We start from the raw sequence: 20,781 nt of genomic DNA on the forward strand, positions 1-20,781 counted from the left end.
ACTTGGCTGAGGTTGCAAAATCCAAGAGGAATTCTTAGAGCACAACTATCATAGGCAATAGCCTCAAGACAAATTTTAAATTAGATATGGGAGCAGCGATATCAATTATTTCTGAAACAGTCATGGGTGTACCCAGAGTTTCTCTAGCCATTTACAATTCAATTCCATGGTTCAAGGGTGTCCCACTGAATGTGCAAGGGCAAATGACTCCTGCACTTCGATGTGAGAGAAGAGAACTAACCAACACTCTGTATGTAATTCGCAATAGAGATTTCTCTTTATTAATGAGAGAAACTTGTATAGAGTTCAAGCCCTAAGGCAGCACGGTAGCACAAGTGGATAGCACTGTGGCTTCACAGCACCAGGGTCCCAGGTTCGATTCCCCACTGGGTCACTGTCTGTGCGGAGTCTGCACATTCTCCCCGTGTCTGCGTGGGTTTCCTCCGGGTGCTCCGGTTTCCTCCCACAGTCCAAAGACGTGCAAGTTAGGTGGATTGGCTATGCTAAATTGCCCTTAGTGTCCAAAAAGGTTAGGAGGGGTATTGGGTTACGGGGATAGGGTGGAAGTGAGGGCTTAAGTGGGTCGGTGCAGACTCGATGGGCCGAATGGCTTCCTTCTGCACTGTATGTTCTATGTGCAGCCACTGGAGAAAATTTCAGAATTTATACACCTCTCCGAAGAAGGGTGGATGACAAATATGAAGATGACCTGAATGCCACTGAGTATGGTCACCAGGTTACCAATCCAGCTGACCATTCTGATGAGTATACAAGTGACACAGAACTACCTGACACAGGAACTGCCTGAAGACAAATCAGGAACAGAAGGTCTCAGAATGCCCAGTGAAACAAATGTTTAAAAATTGTTATTCCTTTCTCAGAGTTACAAAACAAAAACGCAGAGTGGACTAGGAGAGCCCCAATCCATTTTCTTGCTTGCTCCAAAAAACAATTCAAATTTTAATTGAATCCAATTCAGGGTCCCCAGAAAGGAGACAAAGATACAAACTGACAAGAACAGGCATTACACCTCATCTTGGGCTTGATCGTACGATCAACTTTAGCCAAAAGTTGCAGAAGCTCAGTGAAACAACTAGTGAAAATAAATCTGACTTCGGAAAAGCTCATCTCAAAACTGAGGTCGTTGCTGAAGTACCACCTCCTGATCTTTCACACATTTCAGATGTACAAGAAGAGAAGCAATAGAATAACAACCTAATTGGGTAGATCTCTACCTGGCAACAGAAACGGAGGTGAAAACCAGCTCTCAATTTTGAAATCAGGTTTTCCCAAGTCAGATTACTTTTCTGTAATTGTTTCACTGGGCATTGTGAGAGCAATAAAATCCAACAAGTCCATTGTCTGGCAATATTGTTTAAGCACATTCAATGGTTCCTGTACCTGTGACGAGGTGCTCTGCAATTTCAACATCATGTTCAGAAATTACTCAGGTGGATAAAGAAAAGAATTAAGGACAATATGTAAATATTTAATGTGTTGGTAAGTATTTGGGGGAGATGTAGTATAAAGGGTTCATAGCTATTATGCAATTAGTTAATATACATTATCAGATATGTCAGATGGCATGTGATTGGATCTCAAAGAGAGATAGGTCTGGAAGATGCCTTGTGCTTATCTAACTCTGTACATAGTTGTACATGGTTAATACATCTTTGAAAGTTCCTCGAGGGGTGGCAGGGTAGCACACTGGTTAGTACTGCTGCCTCATGGCATCGAGGACCCAGGTTTGATCCCGACCCCGCTCACTGTCCACATTGGTGAATAATGTCCTGATCATGTGATCATGGATGGTGTGGAGCTTCTTGAGAGTTGTTGGAGCTGCACTCATGCAGGCAATTGGAGGATATTCCATCACATTCCTGACTAATGCCTTGTAAATGGTACAGAGGCCTTAAAGAGTTAGGAGGTGAGTTACTCCCTACAGAACAGTTACTTCCTATGCGGATGATACAAAAATTGGTAAGGTTGTAACTAGTTAGATCCAAGCCCCTGGTCACTATTCGTGTGGAGTTTGCACATTCTCCCCATGTCTGTGTGGATTTCACCCCCACAGCCCGAAGATGTGCAGGATAGTTGGATCGGCCAGGCTAAACTGCCCCTTAATTGGAAAAAAAAAGAATAAGGTACTTTAAATTTATTTTTAAAAATTAAGTTCCTGGAGGCTTTATTTCCAGCAGTCTGTGTTAAACATGCCCTGGGACCGTTTGCAATGACACTTCAATTGGTGCCCCAGAGAGCGGTGGAGGCAGGGCATTGAATAGTTTTAAGGCTGAGTTCGATGAATTCTTGATTGACAAGGGGGTCACTGGGAGTAGAGTTGGGGCCATAATCAGACCCGCCTTGATCTTACCAAGTGACGGAGCAAGCTCAAAAGGCTGAAAGGCCTTCTCTTCCTCCTGCTTCATATGCGCGTACGCATTAATTCTCTTGCCCACTGAGCAGTGAAGTTGGGCCATTGAATATATTCAAGGCTTACTTAGACAAGTGTTTGATTCACAATGGGTACCTGAGGTTAGGGGCGACTCAGGCAGGAAAGTAGAGTTAAGGCTATAATCAGATCAGCTGTGATCGTATTGAATGGGGGAGCAGCTTCAAAGGGCCGAATGGCCTATCCCAGTTCCTACTTGTTCGGTTCTTACATAAAATTTGGGCCTTGTAAATGCCTTGACCATGATCAACCATTTCACTAGGCCGTGTTGACTGATTTTAAATTGATCACCCGTGGATTTAATTTTTTTTCCTCAAATATATAGAATTCTTGTCAAGCGCAGGCTGCTAGAACAAATAAAATACTCAGTCTGGAGAAGATAGAGCTCCTTCTAAAGCTGGTGAATAGTGCTGCATTTCTTCATTAATTGGAAGTTAATATTAACTAGCTTTTATCCCAGGAATCAGACTATATTAATAACAGTCTGATCAAACAAACTGCTCACAAGTGGAATTGCCTGAATCATTTGTTGGATCCTTAGTAATATTGCTTTAAGATGATTCAAATTTCATGCCTCGCCCAAAAGGATGTATAACCCTGTTCCCTCCGAGAGATTTTTCAGCAGAAGCCACATTGACCCAATTCAAGTGCAGTGGCAGAACAAGGGCAGCACGGTGATACAGTGGTTAGCACTGCTATCCCATAGCACCAGGGACCCACATTCGATTCCGGCCTTGGGTAACTGTGTGGAGTTTGCATGTTGTCCCAGTTTCTGCGTGGGTTTCCTCCGTGTGCTCCAGTTTCCTCCCACAGTCCAAAGAATTGGTAGATTGGCCATGATAAATTCTGTATCTTAAAAGTCGCCTCCTCCATAGTGCTGAATTCTCCATCTGACCTGGCCCATCCACCTACCTAAATCAGTCTGGCAAAGTAACTTTTGAATCCATCACTGTTTTCAGTTCAGGAGAGATTTACCATAGAATCATAGAATCCCTACAGTACAGAAGGAGGCCATTTGGCCCATCAAATCCTGCACTGGCCCTTGGAAAGAGCACCCTATTTAAACACATGTCTCTACCCTATCCCCATAACCCAGTAACAGCACCGAAACCTTTGGACATTAAGGGGCAATTTAGCGTGGCTATTCCACCTAACCTGCACTTTTTTGGACTGTGGGAGGAAACTGGAGCACCCGGAGGAAACCCACGCAGACACTGGGAGAAAGTGCAAACTCCACACAGTCACCAGAGGCCAGAATTGAACCTGGGTCTCTGGAGCTGTGAGGCAGCAGTGCTAACATGCATTAGATTTTTCAAATGGTGCTACAATATGTGGTAGTCACATAGTGGTAATTGATAGTGCATCACAATAAACATGTTTTCCCACACCGATCATGGTTTTCCAGATATTTGCTGTGGATAAGCCGATTCAAACTTTCTTCAAATCGCAACAAAAATGGTTAAAATGATTATTAAGGCCAGTTGGTTACTTTGCTGTCACTGAAGGATCAGACTTAGTAGCTGATATGTTTCTTCTTCCTTTTTATTATTTTCACCATGTGGGTGTCATGTATATGGCACTGACTCAGATTGCGGACTGTGCCATGTTTCAAGCTGTGCACTGATATATGAACTGTCTCCTAGTGCTGCTGGTTGCTGCACCTTCTTTAGAAGTTTTAAAAACCTTTTTTAAAGTTTACTCACTCTTCCTCGATCATTGCTAGGTTCTTTGACTCTGCTATTTGATCGGGATTTTCAATGGACCTCCATGACCTACAGTGGAGTCCTTGGTGAGCTGCGAAGTTGATTCGTTCTCTGTCTCTCAGCCTCCATGTCTGTTATGAAGCTTTTCATATTTCTGGTGCGTGTTTCAGGTTAGACTGCAGGTTTTCCCATTTTTATTTTCAAGATACTTCAGCTGCCATGAGTTTGTGGCTGTTTGGGGAAGGTATTCAGAGGCCTACGCTGGGATTTTGTGGTCCTGTCAGTGGCGGGCATCGCCATGGTTGGGACAGGAAATTTTGTAGAGTCATGGGGAGTCTTTTTGGCTGTCCTCTAAAGCTGCCATCCCACCCACGTTGAAGCCTGGCAATGATGGAATAGGAAAGTCCCACTCATTGAGTCTGAATGTAGGTATTTATTGTAGAACTAAACTATGTATAGATACACCACGTTGAAGCCTGGCAATGATGGAATAGGAAAGTCCCACTCATTGAGTCTGAATGTAGGTATTTATTGTAGAACTAAACTATGTATAGATATACAAGATAGTCGCGGTGGAAGTTTAAGGATGGCAAGTCGGTGCCTAACGCACAGCCACCGACCCGCTAACTCCCATTGCCATTTAATACTGAATTGAGCATTGATTGGCAGTGGGTGGGACCTCTACATGCACTTGGAAGGAAGTCCCGCCCAGGAAAGCTGTCGGATAATCAGATTGGCAGACGGCTCTTGAACCCAGCCAGACACAGCGCTACACTGGCCAGAAGTGGTACTGCAGCATTCTGCCTGGGACTATGATCCAGGGACCTCTGGAAAGATAAATCCCAGGGATCGCCTGGGCTGGAGAGTAGGGGACACATGGGGGAAGGGGGTGGGGGAATTTGGAAGGGTGATCATGGGGTCATGTAGTAATCCAGGAGATGAGGGGGTCCTGGAGCTCCAATGGCCCGGGGGGGGGGGGGGGGGGGGCAACCCAGGGGGGACAACCCAGAGACCCCCTTCCTGCCCAAGATGGGGAAAAATTTAAATGTCACCTTCCCACCCTCCCCACCCGCTTCTGCCAGCCTCTAAAAATAAGGCTGGCAGGATAAGGCCCGTAAGTGATCATTAAGTGGCTACTTAAGTGCCTTAATAGGTAAATGAGGGGTTTTGCCACCCAAAACCCTGCCTGCTCAAACTAAAATTGCATCCAGGTTAGGGCGGGCAGTGGGGAATCCCATTCATTCAATTTTATGCTCCGCTCACCCCACCTCTGAACCCGTCTTGGTGGAAGTGTAAAATGCTTCCCTAGGTTTCTTTAATCCAAGCCATGAGCTATCTTCATTCAGATTACACCCTCAGAGCTCCTCAGTGCAGAAAACAGGACTAAGTGTGGCCTCATCACGGTGTTCCTTGCTGAAGCCCCGTATCTACCCGAATGGGCGCTTAATAGCGTGGTATTTTCCGGGGCTCCGAGCGCCAGGAAACACCCGGCTAAACTCGTTCATTCCGGGTCTCTGTTCCCATTCGGTAGATCACGCCCACAGCTCCACATTCCTTCATCGAAGTAATATTTATAGAAAGTGAAAAGCTGACTAGTACAGATCCTTGGGCATACCAGTAATCACGCCATATCCATTATCACCACTTTCTGTCTGCTACCTCCTAACCAATGCTCTATCCAAGACAATAGATTGCCTCCAATTCCATGCACTCTCATTTTTGTCAACAGTGTCATAGGTGGAAACATTGTCAGGTGCTTTTTCAAAGTCAATATAAATAACACCCTTGGACATTTTGTGGATTGAAACCAGACTCTTGTCTCAGAAGGGCACAATAGGAACCTTCAAGAGTTATGTTGACTCAGTACCTTTTCGGAAACTAACTCAAACGAGTATTATCAATCGAACGGGTCTTTCAAATAAAAAGACATTGCTGCTTCAAACTCTCAAGGTGTGAAATCCACAAAGCAGGATGTGTGACTAACCTAACTGCCCACCTTTTTTGGAAAAGGACTTTGAACTTGTAAAAGGCACACAATGAGACTTTTTATTTGCTTTTAAAACCAGCAGGAGCTGTTCTACAGTTCGAGATCTTCCGACAGCCATCAAACCCACTGCAAATCACCCAAGCAGCCAAGCCAAGACGATAAGCATTTATTGTGGGAGAAGGACTTCCTCTCATCTTATCCAACTTCGTGTTCACCTAAGAACCAACTCCTGAAAATTCAATGACATGAAGCCTCACAGCTTACTGAGAATTTCCCGTTCGACTGAATTTCGACTGAAGCATTAACTTCTTCTAAGAAACCACAGGCCTGACATGAAAGAGACTGAGATAACTAACTATAAGTTGTAACTGTATTGATTGTCTCCATCCCTATTTAATCTTTGTGTGTGTGATAGTGTGGATGAGACAAATAAGTAAACCATGCAATTTAAACATTTTGGGCAAAAATGTGATAATAAATAGTACTCTTTATTTTAACACTCACAAAAAAGCTTGCTGTTGGAATCCGAGCGCCAGGAAACACCCGGCTAAACTCGTTCATTCCGGGTCTCTGTTCCCATTCGGTAGATCACGCCCACAGCTCCACATTCCTTCATCGAAGTAATATTTATAGAAAGTGAAAAGCTGACTAGTACAGATCCTTGGGCATACCAGTAATCACGCCATATCCATTATCACCACTTTCTGTCTGCTACCTCCTAACCAATGCTCTATCCAAGACAATAGATTGCCTCCAATTCCATGCACTCTCATTTTTGTCAACAGTGTCATAGGTGGAAACATTGTCAGGTGCTTTTTCAAAGTCAATATAAATAACACCCTTGGACATTTTGTGGATTGAAACCAGACTCTTGTCTCAGAAGGGCACAATAGGAACCTTCAAGAGTTATGTTGACTCAGTACCTTTTCGGAAACTAACTCAAACGAGTATTATCAATCGAACGGGTCTTTCAAATAAAAAGACATTGCTGCTTCAAACTCTCAAGGTGTGAAATCCACAAAGCAGGATGTGTGACTAACCTAACTGCCCACCTTTTTTGGAAAAGGACTTTGAACTTGTAAAAGGCACACAATGAGACTTTTTATTTGCTTTTAAAACCAGCAGGAGCTGTTCTACAGTTCGAGATCTTCCGACAGCCATCAAACCCACTGCAAATCACCCAAGCAGCCAAGCCAAGACGATAAGCATTTATTGTGGGAGAAGGACTTCCTCTCACCTTATCCAACTTCGTGTTCACCTAAGAACCAACTCCTGAAAATTCAATGACATGAAGCCTCACAGCTTACTGAGAATTTCCCGTTCGACTGAATTTCGACTGAAGCATTAACTTCTTCTAAGAAACCACAGGCCTGACATGAAAGAGACTGAGATAACTAACTATAAGTTGTAACTGTATTGATTGTCTCCATCCCTATTTAATCTTTGTGTGTGTGATAGTGTGGATGAGACAAATAAGTAAACCATGCAATTTAAACATTTTGGGCAAAAATGTGATAATAAATAGTACTCTTTATTTTAACACTCACAAAAAAGCTTGCTGTTGGAATCATATATTTTGGAAAATCATTCTGAAGATAAGAAAACACACACTACTTACAGATAAACGTATTGATCATGACAGTAAAAAACAACACATAAATTCTGTAAGTGACAAAATTGGGTGCCGTAGTCCAGAATAAAATCCATTGCAAGTCAAATCTAACTTTAGAGAAATGGCAAATAGAAGGTAAAGTAACATAGCCAAATCTGTGATCAAAACTACAAAGCGATTACAGCAATAAGTTTTGTGAAGAAGAGAAAACAGAAACATTCTGTTCAGTTTCATGGAGCTGGATAAGTCCCTAATATCCTATAGGGGACAAGAGCACCTGGAAGGCTTAGGAGAAGAGAAGAGAAGCCAGTGGACTCTTCAGAGTCAGCTGAGAGCCTATAGAAGGGTCAAGATAGAAGCCATGAAAGCTGAAGAGAACAGAACCAGGCCAGTATAGTTTAAAGAGGCCAAGGCAGGGCCCATAGAAGTTAAAAGAAACAAAGGGATCAACCAGAGGTCCATTTGACAACCACCTTCTTTAAGCATTTAAATCGGTGAAGAGGAAGTTCCCAAATCAGCAGACAGACAGTGAGGGGGACACTTCACCCAATTGAAGAGCAGCAGAACAGTGCAGCAGAAGCTGGCCAGACACCTGTGGGCAGTAGGGAACGTGGGCAGATTGGGGACAAACCTATCCCCAAAGTAACAGAGAAAGGGAATTCAATACTCCTTAAGGCAAACCACATTTGTGATAGCCACGAGGCAAGTAGAAGTGCAGTTAATGCAGAATTATCCATTAATCACTGGATCAGGCTCAAAACTTAAATTCTTCTGAAACCACCAGTTCCAATTCCAAGGAAGCTGGCAATAACTTGCAGGGGAGAACCCAGATAGCTGACAGACGCACAAAAATTCTGTCCTTAAGAAAGGGGCAATACATGAATTGAGAATTTTACAAAATCATGTCTGAAGCATCAACAATTTCCTACCCTACTTAAATTAATAGTCTGGGTGTAAATCACCAGGTTCCTGAGATTTGTCTTTTTAATATCATTAGTTACCCATTGCCTTTTTTTTTACTTATCTGAAACCGAATTAGTTCCTGCCCTTTAATTTAGTTGTGGGTATCCTTGCATCGCTGATACTGCAAACTCACGCTGTACTGTGAAGGCCAATTAAAAAATAAATATTTATTCGGTCTGCTATTTCCTGATTTCCAATTATACCATCATCCCCACCTGCCTTTACGGGATTACTCTTAACCATCCTCTTTCTCTTATCATACTTGTCAAAAGCTTTCATTAAGGGCGCGATTCTCCGCAAATGCGGCGAGTCGTAAAGGCTGTCGTGAAACTGGCCGTGTTTCACGGCAGCCTCCGTGCCCCCTCCCAGGACCCGATTCTCCCCCCCCCCCCCGGGCAGGGCTAGCAGCGTGGTCCCGTGAAGCACGGCATCGCAGGCTTAGCGACCGTCGCTAAGTCCGCGCGCCAAGCGTCACGCCGGTTGACGCGCACAATGACGTCAGCCGCGCATGCACAGGTTGGACGGCTCCAACCCGCGCATGCGCGGATGACGTCATCACGCAGACGCGTCAAACCCGCGCATGCGCGGGCCATCATGCCCCTCAGCCGCCCCGCAGACTGATCCTGCGGGGCGGCAGAAGAACAAATAGTGCGCGGGTATCGGACCCGCTGCCCGCGATCAGTGCCCATCGATCGCAGGCCCATGCCACCCTTGGCACGGCCGTGGTGCGGCCGTGCCAATCGGTGCCATGGTTGTCCGGGACGGGCAATTTGCGGCCGTTTTCACGAACGGTGAGAGCAGGTGCGATCGCGTTCGTGAAAACGACCGTAAAGGCCTGGGAATTCGGCCCATCGGCCTGGGGAGAAGCGCTGTTCGCCGTAAAAAACAACGAGCAGCGATTCGTGTCGTGGGGCGGCCGTGGGGGGGGGGGAGAATAGCGGGAGGGCGTGAAAATTGTCGGGAAGGCCCTCCCTCTATTCTCCGACCCGTCGTGGGCAGCGGAGAATCGCGCCCTAAGTTCTTGCTATTCATCACAAACATACTTTTCAGCTCTTCTCACATACTTTGTATGCCCTTACATCCCAGTCTGTGTGATCTCTACTATTCCTTGCCTTTCGATAGCCCTTTCTTTGAGCTTTATATTATCTCTCACATCCCGTGTTGGCCAGGGTTATTTAAGTACATTGAAGAAATGCCAATCTTTGAATAGAACATCGTACTTTGAGTTTTTGGTCTTTTGATCATTTCTCCATAGAAGCGAAGCAAGAAGAAATGTTAGGTTCAATATGTTGTAAAACCTAGTACATACCTGCAAGTAAAAGAAATGGTTCAGGGGAAGGCTGAAGCAACAGACTGTGAAGACAATAAAGAGCTTCCTTTGATTTTCTTTCCTCATAGACTAAAGATAATATATAATTTTCTAGCTTGCATCAGTGATCAATAAATACCCCTACATTCACTGTGTTGGGAATTTTTCAATCTCTTTCTCGATGCGAGCAGCTAAAAAAATAAGGAGGCACTAACATCAACAAATGTAAGCTATCTGACCTTTAAAAATAGGATATCGCACCCGCAGCCGGAGAGGGAAGACTGTGGGTGAGATTTTCTGTTCCTGAGACTAAGTGACAGAAGCCCCTCGGCCCTGGCAGAAGCCCCCTGCCAGTAGCACAACTGTCAGGAAACTATGGCGATGTTGGACACTTTCCATACCCCTTATTTCGTCCTCAGCAGCGACAACGCTGGTTCCACGATTTTTAAAAGCACAAGTCAACCATGCCGCAGAAACTCGGCCCATTGGAGGTAAGGCATCACAGAGGCCCCAGAGAATACCGGGTCGGGCCCACTAATGGCATGCAAACAGCGTTTACTGTACGTGAGCTCCGGACCACATTGTCGCCGTTGTCGAGGTGACAAAGAATTGTGATTTGGATTCAAATCGGCACCTGCTGTGATTTTGCCGTCGGAACCTATTCTCCACCCAATCGCGATTCAGCCTCAGCCAATGGAGAATTCTGCCCTGTGAGAGGGATGGGTTACCAATTAGAAGATTCAAAAAAATAAATCACTGTTGTTAAGCAAGGTGGCTCGCATATTGATTCGTTTTGTGTAAAAAAAATCAATCAACCATCTGTAACAATTGTTCTGTCTTTTCAACTTATCACAAATTAAGCAGGTTAATGATTCATATCAAGCCTTGTCTGACCAAATAATAATTCCGTCTGTCATCAGAAACAAAAAAGAAAGACATGGCCAGACATTCTGGGAATTACCACGTGATGTGTTGGGTACTCTGGATCTGTGGAGACTGCATTTACCTTAGCAGTAACATAGACAGGCTACCAACACTTGTAATAGTACAACTCTATTTTAACTAAGAGCTGTTGAACATACTTGCACTGTGGGCCGACACTATGTTAGATTGATTGAAGATCTATGCCTAACCTGACCAGCCTATACTGCTAGCACATGGTGGATGTTTGTGCTACTGACTGCGGGCTCTGTCTGTCCCAGAGGCTGCATCCCGAATGAGCGGGAAAACTAGTGCCCTCTGGTTTTATAGTGACCGTGCCCTAACTGGTGATTGGCTGCTGTGTTGTGTGTGTTGATTGGTCTTGCAGTGTATCAGTCAGTGTGTGGCTCTGCACCATCATATACTGATGTGTATATTATGACACCACGGACCAAGAATTCAACAGGGCTAGCCATGTAAATACATTGACTACAAGAGCGGGTCAGAGGCCAGGAACCCCGTGGCGAATAATTGACCTCCTGACTCCTCAAAGTCTGTCCACCATCTACAAGGCACAAGTCAAGAGCGTGATGGAATACTCTCCACTAGCCTGGATGAATACAGCTCCAACAACACTGAAGGAGCTCGACACCATCTCGGACAAATGTGTCCACTTGATTGGTATCCCTCCCACAAATATTCATTCGCTCCATCACCGACGAGCAATAGCAATGGTGTGAGCCATCTACAAGGTGCACTGCAGGAACTCAGCAAGGCTCAGGCAGAAATCTCCAAACCCATGACAACGACCATCCAGAAAGATATTGGGCCGAAGAAGCCTGGAGTTTCCTCTCGATGTCACTCACCATCCTGACGTGGAAATATATCATTGTTCCTTCGCATTCCCTGAGAAGCCGGTGGCATAGTCTTTTTGTTGCTGGACTACAAAACAAAGAACAAAGAACAGTACAGCACAGGAACATGCACTTCGGCCCTCCAAGTCTGCGCCGACCATGTGTCCTATCTCGACCAACCGCCTGTATCGTTCCATATCCTGTCTCTTCATGTGTCTATCTAGATAAGTCTTAAAGGTCGCTCACGTGTCTGCCTTAACCACCTCACTTGGCAGTGCATTCCAGGCCACCACTGCCCTCTGTGTAAAACAAACTTCCCCCTGCACACCTCCACTGAACCTTTCCCCCCTCACCTTGAACATGTGCCCCCTTGTAATTTTAAATTTCGCCCTGTGAAAAAGCCTCCAACTGTTCACCCTATCTATACCCTCATAATTTTATAAACTTCTATCAGGTCGCCCCTCAGCCTCTGTCTCTCCAGGGAGAACAATCCCAGTTTATTCAATCTCTCCTCATAGCCATTACCCTCCATACCAGGCAACATCCTGATAAACCTTTTCTGTACTCTCTCCAATGCCTCCACGCCCTTCTGGTAGTGTGGTGACCAGAATTGGACACAGTATTCCAAATGTGGCTTAACCAACATTCTATATAACTGCAACATAATTTGCAACCTTTTATACTCGATGCCCTGTCCTGATGAATCAGTGCTCCTCCATGTTGATCACCATTTGGAGGAAGTACTGAGGGTGGTGTCATAATATCCACTCATGTATATCATGAGATGCAGACAGGCAGTGATTGACACACAGGATAACCAATGAACACACACGACACAGAACAACCAATCACCAGACAGGACACCACCACTATAAAGCCCACAGGGCATTAAGACTCTCCCTCTCTCACAGGACACAGCTACTGAGATAGTTAGGGTGCACAAGCCAGTGAACATCATCACCATGTGGTAGAGAGCTAGCCTGGTCAACCCAGTAGGCGGTTATCAGTTAGGTTAATAGAGTGTCAACCCACAGCAGATTATGTACAACAATCAGCAAGTTCAATAAAACAGTGTTGGACCATCTCCTGTGTCAGAAGCCTGTTTCTACTTTCACTGCATCCAGTTGCAGTCGATGTTAGACCAACTCAGATAACACATCAGGTGGCAAGGGCACAGAATATGCTCTGGGTGGGGGACTTCAATATCCATCACCAAGAGTGGCTTGGTAGTACCACCACAGGCCGAGCTGGCTGGGTCCTAAAGGACATAGCTGCTAGACTGGGAGTGCAGCAGGTGGTGAGGGAACCAACAAGAGGGAAAAATGTACTTGACCTCATCCTCTCCAATCTGCCAGCTGCAGATGCATCTGTCCATGATAGTATCGGTAGAAGTGACCACTGCACAGTCCTTGTGGAGACAAAGTCCCATCTTCACATTGACGATACCTTCCATTGTGTTGTGTGGCACTACACCATGCTAAATGGGATAGACTTCGACCAGATCTAACAATTCGAGGCTGGGCATCCATGAGGCGCTGTGGGCTCTCAAATGCAGCAGAACTGTATTCAACCACAATCTGAAACCTCATAGCCTAGCATATCCCCCACTACCATTACCACCAAGCAAGGGGGCCAACCCTGGTTCAATGAAGAATGCAGGAGCAACATCAGTCATACTGAAAAATGAGGTATCAACCTGGTGAAGCTACAACGCTGACTACTTGTGTGCCAAACAGCATAAGCACAAGTAATAGACAGAGCTAAGCGCTTCCACAACAAACACATAAGATCTAAGTTCTGCAGTCCTGCCACATCCAGCCGTGAATGGTGGTGGGCAATTAAATTCACCAGAGGAGGCGGCTCCACAAATATTGCCATCCTCAGAGATAGAGGAGTCCAGCACATACGTGCAAAAGACAAAGCTGAGGCATCCACAACAATCTTCAGCCAGAAATGGCGAGTGGATGATCCATCTCGTTCTCCTCCAGAGGTCCCCAGCATCACAGATGTCAGTCTTCTGCCAATAAGATTCACTCCATGTGATATCAGGAAGATACTGGATACTGCAAAGACTATGGGCCCTGACAATATTCCAGCAATAGTACTGAAGACTTGTGCTCCAGAAATTGCTGCACCCCTAGCCAAGCTGTTCCAGTACAGCTACAACACTGGCATCTACCCAGCAATGGGGAAAATTGCCCAGGTGTATCCTGTACTTAAGAAGCAGGGTAAATCCAACCCAGCCAATTACACCCCATCAGTCTACTCTCTATCATCAGCAAAGTGATGGAAAGAGTCATCTGCTGGCTGGACTCATACCTAGCACAAAATAAACTGTTTGTGGTGGTTGGAGGTTGTGGTAGTCACCACTAGTGGAATATTGTGTGTATTACGGCACTGCCCGTATATTACAGGTACGACGGTAAATCCCTGCCAGCTGGCTCCGCACAGCAGGTGGCATATAAAAGTGTGTGCTCTCCTGCGCTGCAGCCATTCTGGTTCCAGCTACAGGAGGCACAACATCTTGTTCAATAAAGCCTCGATTGTTCCACCATTCTCGTCTTGTGGTAATCGATAGTGCATCAGAGATCAATCATCTCAGCTCCAGAACTTCACAGCAGGAGTTCCTCAGGGTATTGTCCGAGGCTGAACCATCTTCAGTTGCTTCGTCAATGACGTCCCTTCCATCACAAGGTCAGAAGTGGGGATGTTTGCGGAGGACTCCACAATGCTCAGCACCATTCGCGACTCCTCAGATCATCATAGGACCATAGAATTTACTGTGCAAAAGGAGGCCATTCAGCCCAGTGGGTCTACACCCTACTTAAGCCCACACCTCCACCCTATCCCTGTAACCCAGTAACCCCACCTAATCTTTTTGGACACTAAGGGCAATTTAGCATGGCCAATCCAACTAACTTGCACATATTTGGTCTGTGGGAGAAAAGCGGATGACCCGGAGGAACCCACGCGGACACAGGACGAATGTGTAGACTCCGCACAGACAGTGACCCAAACAGGGAATCGAACCTGGGACCCTGGAGCTGTGAAGCAACAGTGCTAACCACTGTGCTACCATGCCGCCCATGAAGGAGTCCATGTCCAAATGCAGCAAATCTCGGACAATATCCAGGCTTGGGCTGACAAGTGGCATGTTACATTCACGCCACACAAGTGGCAGGTAATAACCATCTTCTACAAGAGAGGATCTAACCAACGCTCCTTGACATTCAATGGCATTACCATTGAATACTCTCCACTTGTCTAGATGAGTGCAGCTCCAACAATACTCAAGAAGCTCGACACCATCCAGGACAAAGCACAAACATTCAAACCCTCCACCACTGACGAACAGTGGCAGCCATGTGTACCATCGACAAAATACATTGCAGTAACTCGCCAAGGTTCCTTAGACAGCACCTTCCAAACCCACGGCCACTACCATCTAGAAGGACAAGAGCAGCAGATACCTGGGAACCCCATCTCCTGATGATTCCCCCCCAAGTCACTCACCACCCTTGCTTAGAAATATATCGGCGTTCCTTCACTGTTGCTGGGAAAAATCCTGGCACTCGTTTCCTAACAGCACAGTGGATGTGCCTACACCGCAGGGACTGCAGCAGTTCAAGAAGGCAACTCACCACCACCTTCTGAATGGCAACCAGGATGGGCAATAAATGCTGGCCGAACCAGCGATGCCCACACACCGTAAATTAATTTTTAAAAATGAAAATCCTGGAACTTCTTCCCTAACAGCACTTAGGGTGCACCTACCCCTCAGAGACTGCAGCGGTTCAAGAAGGCAGCTCACCACCACCGTCTCAAGGACAACAAGGAATATGCATTAAACGCCGACCTAGCCAGCGACGCCCACATCCGATAAATGTTTTTTTAAATAAAGAAGATACGATTAGCTGGTCTAGATGATAACGGGTATTTTTCTAAACTTGGCTTCATGGTTTAGAAATAAATACAGAGCAATGTAATCAACACCTCCCGAAAAGTAAGATACTCAGGGTGCTTCAGGTGATGCCATTGAAGCTCAGAAAGTTCCTACGGCAGATTCAAATTTGTAACACTTCTAATTCTTCAAGTTCCTACTTTGAAAGAATTGACTGAATTTTAGTGGAGTACCAATTTCCAGAAATGCTAATGTAAATGACTTGCATATCTAAGCTCCGAGGCACCCTGGGATCTAAAGAATTAAAAGAAAGCATTATCACATTGATTTCCAGTGCACTGCACAAACTGATAAAATAATGCGGCATGAAGGTCAGTCGGTAGAACTGTGGAAGTTCGTAATCTGCACATTTACAATCCACTTTTAATTCTAAATCATGAAGGACATGGTAAATCACTCCAGTATCCCAATTATTTCCCTCAGGCAAAGTTATTAGAGAAGTGTCATGTGGATCCTTATAGATAAGCAGAACAGAAAGCAATGTTGAATAGCCTATGCTCTTCAAGGTTTCAATTTCAACTCTGCTGGAGGTGGGGGTTGCTTTCCTTTGTAGGAAACGACTATGAAGACTCAATCTACTGTGTTCCATTTTGCAATAATAATAAATGCACATAATCAGAGATTCAAAAACTGCATTGAGAATATAAACTATCATTTAAAGTATCGAAGTGCTTGTTTTTAAAGAACAATAATCTCATTCTGTTATTGAGAAAGATCGTGATGTGTATGATGCATTTATTATTTTGCTAGCCTCAGATAATATTGTTGTATATCTAAGAATGTACCTTTAAACAGGTAAATCGATACATTTGGCTATATTCTCCGCCTCGCAATGCCACAAATATATACCGGGTGTCCGGACCAAATTGAGGTCTGCGCCCAGCGCTAATTTTGGCTCCATACAGTGGTCCCTTGCTGGTGGCAATACTGAGGTTTGCGCCCCACCAGCAGCAGCATGCAAAACCGGCATTTCCATACATTTAAATGTGATTTCCTCATTTGACCAACTTTGCTCCGGGCTTCCACGATGCTCCGCCCCTCTCAGTCAGAGGTCACGCAGGTATGGTTTATTACAGGTATTTATAAAAGGGGACTGGGTAATATGGCTGTTGAGGGGGAGAGAGAAGGTAAGCAAAGATTGAATAAATGTTGAAAATTGTACCGCTCGCTGGGGTGTGGTTGCTCGGAGGGCCTTGCAAGGGGAGGACCCTGCACAAGAGGAGCCTGCCCCAGAAGAACAGGGACCAGCTGGTGAGGCTCCAGTGCCGACCAGACTGGGAAGGAGGTGTGAAGAAGATGCCAGAGCAGGTCACATGTATACCGCTGGGGCCTGTTTGTCAAGGAGATGCCAGACTGCCAGTGCGGCCAAAGACTTTGGTTAAGGGAAACCATGCACCACCTGTGCCAGATGATGGCACACCTGGAACTGCAGGGGTTGGAGGGCCAGACCCGCTCCCTATGGCCGCCAAGATGACGGTGACCCTGAACCTTTAAACTTCTGGGCCTTTGCAAGGACTGAGCAGGGACTTGTCTGGGATCTCTCAGACATCCATAGCACAGATGAATCTGGATGTGAAAGATGCTTTATGCATCCAGGCAGCAGACTAAGTCAACTTCAATCTGGACCAAACCCACTAGGATGCCCGTGCAGCAGGATTTGCCACCATCGCTGGTATGCCCCAGGTCCAGGGTGATCGATGGCACACATTTCCCCTTGGAGCGTCGGCTCATCAGAGGTTGCCCTTCATCAATTCAAAAGGCTTCCACTCCCTAAATATGCAGTTGGTGTGCGACAACCAACTGCACATCATGCACGTCTGCGCCCAATACCCTGGCAGTGTGCGCAACAGATACATCCTGGTGCACTCGTCGATTCCCAGCACTTTTGAGGCGATGGATTGGCTCTTGAGCGACAAGGGCTACCTGCTGAAGTCTTGGCTGATTATGCCTGTCTGGAGTCCCCAGACCCACCCCAGTAAGCTCCGGAGACTCCACTGTCACCTGGCGCTGCCGGTCCTGGAGGCCCACTCTTGTCTCAACTAGTGTCTTGATGCCCTCAACCTTGGAGCATAGAGACTGGGCCATGTCCCTCAGCGAGTGAGTCATGTCCTCTGCGCCTCAGTCATGTCCCTCTGTGACGGGCACAGGTCAGTTAGCCGCCAGCCAATGCTCTCAATTCTCTCAGCCATGACCCTTTGTGACTGGGCTAAGCTCTGGAGCACTGCAGCAATGTCCATGTGGGTCTAGGAAATGTCTACTTGTGACTGGGCTCCCCTGTCCTGAGCCTCAGGCATCGATTGCACAGTATGCTCCAAGCCTTGGACATCCTCCTTCTGCACTGTATGTTCTATGTAATCTATGTAATCTTGACCCATGGCTGTGACGTTTTGACCCAAGGCTTCCACCATGGACGTCAACCTTTCAGTGTTGGCCTAGATACCACACATTGTCGGCACGATCTCCTGCACCTGAAGGTGGTTGGACTCCTCCAGCTGTAGCTTTAGATGCTGGCTAGTTGCTGACAACCCTTCCTGTAGACACTGCTTCTGTGTTGGGATCATACTTTACAGAAGCACAATACCAGTATGGACTACAGTTGCTTCCAGGGATTGGACAACCCTTCGACTGTCCTCTCCCTCAGGAATTCCTACCTCCACCTGATGTGTTGCAACATGTGTGATGTGCACACCAGGAGCCTCTTCACCAAAATGAATCCCACTCCCTTCTGTTATGCGCCATCTTTTCCTAGGGGACACATAAAGGGCATGGTGTGTGCATAGTGGCAGGTTACACAGGAGTGGGGGAGGGGATGTGGGGTGGGGGGGAGATGTAATGTAGCTGGTGGCATGTTTGTGCAAGGCACCTGGCCAAAGGGGACACTACAGGGACGTGGTTTGGTGCAGGATGGGGTGTAAGGGGGATGCAGGCAGGTGGGTTTTCATTGGCCTCTACGGGAGAGGATGTGATGAGAGGAGTGAGTGAGGGAAAGGAGTAATGCTAGGGGAACAGAGGTGGTAACTCACCCAAGCTGCCTTAAGGAGGTCATTCAGCTTCTTGCAACACTGCGTGCCAGTCTGCCTGGTGAGGCTCACCGGACGGAGCACCTCGGCCACCTCTGCCCAGGCCCGGTTGACGACCAAGGGCGGTAGCTTCCTGCCCACCCTAAGGAAGAGGATATCCCAACTCTCCTCCGAGGCATCCAACATGATATCGAGCTCCGTTTCCAAGAAACGTGGGGGTGATCTTCATGGAGGCATCTTCTTGGCTGGAATGAGAATTTTTGGGGACTGGAGGGCTTATAAGTAGCCCCGGTTTGTCAAGCTCTCCACCACCAAATCCAGCCCCAGCGAATCCGATGCTGCCGGGAATGAGAATTACTCTAGATTCACGTGGGCAGAGTACTGGCCCATTAGTTAGTCTCAAATCACTCTAAAAATAGTTCCCCCCAAAAGAAAGTGAACCACAAGCAATTCTGTCCCGGCATCAATGCTTAGTTTCACAAGAAGAGAATTCTGCCAATATTATAAATGTTTTTATCAAGGAATTAAGATAAATTCAATGGGCGAGATCTTCCAGTGGATTCACTCCAATGGAATCTTCTTATCCCGCCGATGGCGCGTCCCTGTCATGGCTTTCCCAGCGGTGTGGCATGGATTCAACAGGAAATCCATTGTTCATTGTCAGAAGATCCTGCCACTGGCCAACGGCAGGCCCCCAAGAAATACGCTGCAGGTAGGCCAGAGTATCTCGCCTAATATTTTCTATGGAAAATGTCTCATTCTATTCTGGGATGATACAGTGGTTAGCACTGCTGCCTCACAGCGCCGTGGACCCAGGTTCAATTTTGGCCTCGGGTGACTGTCTGTGTCTGCGAGGGTTTTATTCCGAATGCTCCCTTTTCCTCCAACAGTCCAAAGGTGTGCAGGTTAGGTGGATTGGCCATGATAAATTACCCCTTAGTGCCCTAAAGATTAGGTGGGGTTACTGGGTTATGGGGATAGGATAGGGCCTGACCCTAGGTAAAGTGATCTTCCAAAGGGTTGGTGCAGACTCGGTGGGCAAAATGGCCTCCTTGTGCCATGTAGGGATTTTATGATTTCTATGATTCTATCCAACTTGAATTATGCAAGCAAAAATCCATTCCATTTCATAATCACATTTTTTGCATCAATGGGATGAGATCTATTTTCTGATAATCCTTTCTTGATTTTTGTTTAATGATCCAGGAAGCTGATGGAATCAATTGAAGGAATCCAGAAAACTCAGCAGCCATTTTTCTTTCAAGTCTCATCTAACTTATCCCAGCTCTGCACCTCAACCACAGCCTGAAGGTATGGGTTGGCATGGATGTAGCCTAGGTAAAGCATAGGGGAGAGGGGTGAGGAATGTAGGGAGCCTGAAATGTAATATATTTCTGGTCAATACTCACTGGCTAAATTCCCAGAAAGCTTTACTCACCAATTACACAGAGATCATTTCAAACAACTCTTTTGATTTCGTTAAGATTTGTTAAATATATAGAATAATTTATGTAAACCCACAAAAATGCAGTTTTGTTTTGGTGCTTTTATGAAGACATGCCACTGTAATTATAGAAATAAAATTATTTAACAAATGTTGTAGCACTGAGAAAAGTGTTGTATTTCAGGGAAAAGCATATTTTGGACTGGAGGATAAAATTACAGATGAGAACCTGTCAAACTATTTAATCATTTCTATGAAAAAAAATCAACCATCATGGAGGTTTTCACCCAGTTTTCAATTATTCCAAATGCTGTCTTCTTCTGGGAAATGCTCTACGGGTACTGCTTACCAGTCCCTTGCTGACATGGCCATTTTCACCCATGCCTGTTCATGCCCTCCTACTCACCCCATGGCCCCTCATTCCCCATGCCAAATCACTGCCACCTTATGCCAAACCATACATGCCACCCAACACCCTTTGCCCTTCATGCCAACTCACCTAGTATCCTTAGACACCAACCTGGGCAGTTTTGACACTTGCTGACAGTTTCTTGACAG

Source organism: Scyliorhinus canicula, chromosome 7, assembly GCF_902713615.1.
Source record: "Scyliorhinus canicula chromosome 7, sScyCan1.1, whole genome shotgun sequence".
Taxonomy (NCBI): Eukaryota; Metazoa; Chordata; class Chondrichthyes; order Carcharhiniformes; family Scyliorhinidae; genus Scyliorhinus; species Scyliorhinus canicula.